Source organism: Odontesthes bonariensis, chromosome 5, assembly GCF_027942865.1.
Source record: "Odontesthes bonariensis isolate fOdoBon6 chromosome 5, fOdoBon6.hap1, whole genome shotgun sequence".
Taxonomy (NCBI): domain Eukaryota; kingdom Metazoa; phylum Chordata; class Actinopteri; order Atheriniformes; family Atherinopsidae; genus Odontesthes; species Odontesthes bonariensis.
The window spans coordinates 27,335,216-27,341,628 of record NC_134510.1 but is presented as its reverse complement, the minus strand read 5'-3'; positions in this window follow the sequence as shown (position 1 = coordinate 27,341,628).

Sequence of the window (6,413 nt, the reverse complement as noted above, 5' to 3'; positions counted from 1 at the left end):
AATTTGGATTTTAATTTGATTAGATTTGATTATGATTGCATTGGATCATAATTGGCTCAAACAGCATCATTGAAGTGCCTTGAAATGACATTCATTGGAATTTGGCACCATATAAATAAAACTGAATTGAACTGAACTTCTCTGACATTTATTTTAAGCTGCAGGTGAGAACAAAGTTGGGCTTATACATAATAAAGTATAACATACTTCGTGAAACTTTTGATTTATTGAACACGTGCGTTATTGAAATCTTTAGCATCAAGCATAACAAAATATGTGTATGTTTGTGTCGAGTATTTGTTTAAATGTGCATTGTTGTTTAAAAGTTTCTGGATTTTCAGATGATTATATTCTTTTCAGTGACACAAAACCTTTGGGGAAACATCTGATCACATGAAATTCATCCCACAGCCGCAGTCATGGGGAATCAACTTAAACCATGACGAAAGCATGGCAGCAGGTGACCTGGCCCCCTCAGATCCCTGATCTCAGTCAGATTATATAAACAAACAGAAGACACGATCCAAGATGCTCCTGCAGCTTGTATGCCAAGTACCATGAAAAGTGGTAATTTTTTTGAGGATAATTGGAGCTTAGTTAGTGTACTACAGTGAAGTGCCCTCACATTTTACGCTGTGCTGTATGTGAGGAGTTAGAAAAAATATGTATTGAGAGTAATGAGTGAACAAGGAGTGGACCAATATTAGGCTTACCTCCACAACCTGCAGAAGACATGCAGCTCTCTTAATGTAACCGCAGTCTGAGTTTCTTGGTGCAGCTTTTGAAGGATTCATCATGACTAAATATCATACAGTAACAACAGTAACAGTCACTCACAATTGAAGCCACGATTGAGTACCCTCAGAGGCTTAACAAATCTACTACGTATGCCTGAACACTTATCAGATTACCCCTCCTCAGAGTGGGGACAGCCAGCTGTATCGTGCATCTCAACTCTGCTGCATCAAGTATTATATACAGAGGTCAGTTCAAGAATAGACTAGTCCACTTCACTAATTTCCCAGAATTACACAGTGCCCCCGGACGCCCCGCTGGCTGATTGAGAAGATGAGCAGCTCCTTCAGACTGCTTAACCTGACTCCAATGGTATTAAAGAGCCGGCCGGGCGTCCAGCCAGACGAGCTTCTTCGGCTCCACAGAAACTGTCCAATGTATGCAGCTCACTGCAGAATAACATTATTCAACCTTGCCGCATCATATCACCATGATGACAGCTTAGCAGACATGCTTTTCATTGAAGGTTACGGTTCAGACACTGCAGGTCCCGGGAGAAGGAGGATATGTTGTCACCCGTCATCGATTGCTCAGCATCCTTTCCTCCATCCACTCATGGTATTTTCTCAACATTTATTTGTTTTGTAGCAGCTTCTGGTGTGCTCAGATAAAATCTGTGTACAGATCTATTTTTTAGATGTTCTTTGATCAGATTTTGATGAGAACTTTGAGGGCTTCTTGTTCCCAGTTACATAAAATTAGATGTACTTTCTTAATCTTTCTAAATCGAACTCTTACAGTAATGAAACTGACGTGAAAAAAAATGTAGGAATATTGATACGAACAATGATAAAACACATGGATTAAAGAAAACTTTGATTTTTCAATCTCACTGACATCTGTTCAGTAACTAAAATAAGCCTTTTTGTTAATAATTGAGAGCAGGGCCGGACAAAACAGGATTTGAAGATGAATCACTAACAAACAGTTAAGTACAAACCTTAAACTTTACCAACAAGTTCACAACCACTCATTTCTGTAGAATATAAGTAACAGAATTAGAGGTATTGATCTGTCTGCCACTTTGGTCCAGGCTGAAATACCTCTGTGACTTTTGAATAGATTCCCTATAAATGTGGTGCAGAAATTCAGATAATCTGTTCTTAAGGGAGATGATTTTCTTCCACATGAACACGATCATCAGGTCAAAATCTTTACGTGAGCAGCGGGTTTGCAGGATATCACACCAGCATCTTTAACCCTGTGTGTTCCTGCACTGGGAACAGAATAAATTTTACATTTTACAGGTTAAATCAGGTTAAAAACATCAGTGTGCAGTTATGTTGTAGTCATGCTAAGTTCATTTATGAGCACATTTCACACACAAAGGAAATCAAAACGTCTTTACCCAACGCAGCACAATAACGTTAAAAATCTGTTACAAGACTGAAAGCTGATTATTTTGGCTGAAATTCTCACCAGGTGGTAAGAATAAGGTGGCTTACTGTGAATTAACATTAATTATGTCTCTTATTATTTTGGCTTTAAAGATGTGACTGACTGAACAGGAGGATGTGTATCACCGGGAAATATTCACTGACTTAATCAGTGATTATGACGACAGAATTCAGATTTCTTATAGACGTGATTCTTTGTATAAGAAAAAAAAAGACTGATATTTGTTTTAACTATGCCAGCTAAACTTAAACAGATTTTGTCCTTACAAAGTTTGTTGGATCAGATTTGAAGATGGGCAGTTGTGTAAAAAACGTTTTACTTACAAAGTAAGACTGTCTTTAAGTGTCAGTTTTAGAATAATATCTGCATTACATTAACAACAGATGAAGAGAACAGGAAACACATGTCAAACAGAAACGGAAAAAAGAATTGGGAATGAGGACCACAGATGGTGGTTGGATGTATATTTGAGAACATATACAACACTCTCACATAGTTGGAGAAAACGTGGTTGGAAGAATTTGATTTAATATTACGAATAAATACCCATCAGCAGTATAACAGTGTTGGAGACAATAAGAGGCATATATTACATATACTGTATATATATATATACATATAGACCACTCTCGTTTTTTTTAATTTTTGCTATAAAATTGTACAGTTGCGGGGAAATTTTCAAACGACTATCACAAACATATCTGGGCTATGGTGTACCTGAGAGTTGTCTGGAGCTGTACTTTGCAAATGCAAAGGAAAATACTGTGCAAAGAGAAGGCAGATATTTGTTGGACATCTTGCTGACGGACCATAAAAAAAACAGTTGTGATGAAATGGTGCAAGGAAGAACGCCCGATACGAGATTGATGGATGAAAACTGTCAAGAAAATTCATCATATGGACAGTAAGAATCCGGTAAAATAAGAATCAAGAAAAATGGGAGAATGTTTACATCAGTGACAAGAGAATGGACTCATACCTGTATTTTAAATATATCACAGGCCTTTAATTGTCATGTGGAGAAGAGGGAGTCCTTTTTTTCTGTTTCCTTATTTTTTCTTATATTTATTTTGGGATACAATGATGATGGAAAAGCAACAAAAAACAAAGTATTAAAAAAGTGTCATTTCCCTGCTGTCTGGACCATATTCCATTTTGTACAATATATCTAATATGGTTTCTCCCCTCATTATTATGTTCAGATAGTACACTTGTACACCAAAGTGAAAAAGCACCAATATTTCAGTTATCTGGATTACACAGAAAGACAATACCACTGAAAAAAAAGCAATTTTATAGACTTTTAGCCATTTTATTTCATTGCAGACAACATAAGACAAAGACGTTCAATGTATTTTTTTGCCATTTTCATTTAATGTCAGTGTGCATCAATTTCTGCATTTAAGGTGTGCAGCACGTTTAAAGAAAGGACCCAAAGTAAAGCTTTCAGCACATTGTGATTCGGCCATTAATACATTTCAGCATTGGAGATATCAAGAGATGAAACATTTCAGGTGTTTCAGGAGTAATTCTGCCCCATTCATCCTGCAAATACGTCTCAAGTTGTGTAACAGTAAGATGTCTTTGTCTCATATCAAAATTGTTCACACGAACAGGATACTATCTGTACCCTCTTCTTATGTAGCCATCTGCAGAATGCGGCTCTGCATTGTTGAAAAATGCATTGACCTCCAAGATGAAAAGATGTCATCTTGAAGGCAGCATATGATGCTCTAAAATCTCTGTTCTTTTCAAGGAAGCTATAAGAGCTGACTATTTTTCTGTTTATATACATGTTCAGACTGTAAATTTCTTATTTAGAATACACGCAGGTAAGATTAAAGGAGAAAAAATAAGTGCTTAAGCAGCTTAAATGGTATAAATGTCCATCTGTGAATGAAATATATTTAGCTGGAACATGAGCTGTATTTGAGGTGATAATGTCACATACAATCAGAGAGTACTGAGAGCTGTTAGAACAGAAAAAAGTCCCGCTGGGACAAAAATAGTTGTTTTATCGTGACATCTTAAACTCCCCAAAACAGACTGTTTACTGATCTAGAAAACTCTGCAAAGTATGCATTCATATGCAGGATTGCACAGGGGGCCCGGGCCAGGACAGACAAGGACAAAGTATTCATTTATCTGAGCTGAACCTGAGGGCCAGGCTTAAAGGTAACCAAGAAATTTAAGTCAAGTTCCGGGCAGCAAAGGTTCTGCCGGAGCCTATAAATATTTTCCACTGAACTCAGCGAGGGACGAAAGAAGAAAATTTAGGGACACCCTGAGACTTCATTAAATCCTGCTCTTCTTTCCGGCAGATGCCGGCCTGAATAAAAAATCTGAGTCGCTCTGTGACTGAAGTGTGGGAGGAAATTCCACCATGCTGGAGATGTGTGCTGTCATTTGTGCCAAATGAGACCTGGATTCACTGCGATGCTTGATCATCCTGAAACAAAGCATGTGACCGTGTCATAAAAGAAGAACCGTCAGCTAAATCACACCGCAGCAGAAGAAGAAACAGCTTCACAAAGCAGCACGAGCACACGGTAATCGTCCATATGCCGACCCAGAAACCCACATTCGTTGCTCACGTCTGACATAATCCAGCTGTGGAAGTGCATCACCCAAGGTCAAAACCATGTTTTGGTGACATTCGCGACAGCGTGGTTTCCATAACAACCGCTCTGATTTCATCATTACCCAGCTGATCCCCTCCAGAGCTCAGAGATCCACCTTACTCTGCCGCAGCATGTGAGAGCTGATTCATTATTCCTTTCAAGGAAAAGAATCACGTGACTCAAACTTGATAGAGTTTTAATAGTGTCCAGCGAATGTCTATAGCCTAAATGAACTTCAAGAAACAAAAGCTTTGATAATGACTCGCTTTAGTGTAACACAAAAGTAACTCCATTACTCCAAACATTCACGTATTTCACAGAACAAGTTTTCGCTTGTTCTGTGAAATACGTGAATGTTTACTGTATGATTTGGTATGAAACTCAGGTTTCATACCAATTTGGATTCAGATGAATCCAAATTGTCCACTCTCGCGTTCCCCTGAGAAAGGATTGAAGTAAGTTTGGTGGTCATGATTTTTTTGGGGGGGTCTAAACTTGAACTTGCTCATTGATTAAAGATCACCCGGAAATCGACTGACTAACTATGGCGTGATCTTTGTGCCACCAGGTTGAGCGCGCAGTGACACTGATTTGAGGGCACAGATCTATCTGAAGGAACAATAATTTTAGGCGTGTGCGTATGAATCTCACACACGCTCGCTCATTGGTGCTCGGACACGCGCTCAACTCTGACAAACTGCTCGCTCGAACGGCACTCTGCTCGCGCTCGGCTCTATCTCTCTGCTCGCTCGCGGCTCTGTCTCTGCGCTCGCAACTCTGTTAGTTGTATGTAAATGAGCCACGCCACCAGCCAATCACAGACTGATAGTTTTCACAGACTGGTATTTGTGTGATAAATAACAATAAAATAAGGAGGAAGAATTGTAGTAATCATGTTAAAACTGGTGTAGTTGGGTGCTAGCTAGTTAGCCTACTGATTACTGTTGTAGGGTGTCACAAATATTTTAGAGAAAGAAACCTAACATCAACTTTTTTTATTTGTTTCTCTTTATATTCTTTCATGTATTTTTAATGTTTCTTCCACTCCTGCTGCAATGCTTTTATTTTATGTAAAGAATTGTTTTGTACATGAAATGTGCTACAAATAAATTTGATTTGATCCAAATTTAAAACGGTAGAAAAATAAAACTACACCAGCTTAGGAAATTAAATGTTTGAAGTATTGAAGTGGTTGTTTTTACCTAGTAAGTTATGAACTATAGCAGCTGACCCACAGTGGGTTTTTTAAACTTTTAAACTTTAAACTGATCAATTGTGTTATTGGTTTAATCTGTAATGGTTACTGGTTTGACAAAAAAATATAACATCTAGTTTAATTCCTTTAGGGTGATGGTAGAAGTTCAATTGAGTCTGCACTGCAGACTCTGCAGTGATTGGCTGGTGGCGTGGCTCATTTACATACAACTAACAGAGTTGCGAGCGCAGAGACAGAGCCGCGAGCGAGCAGAGTGCCGTTCGAGCGAGCAGTTTGTCAGAGTTGAGCGCGTGTCCGAGCACCTATGAGCGAGCGTGTGTGAGATTCATACGCACACGCCTAAAATTATTGTTCCTTCAGATAGATCTGTGCCCTCAAATCAG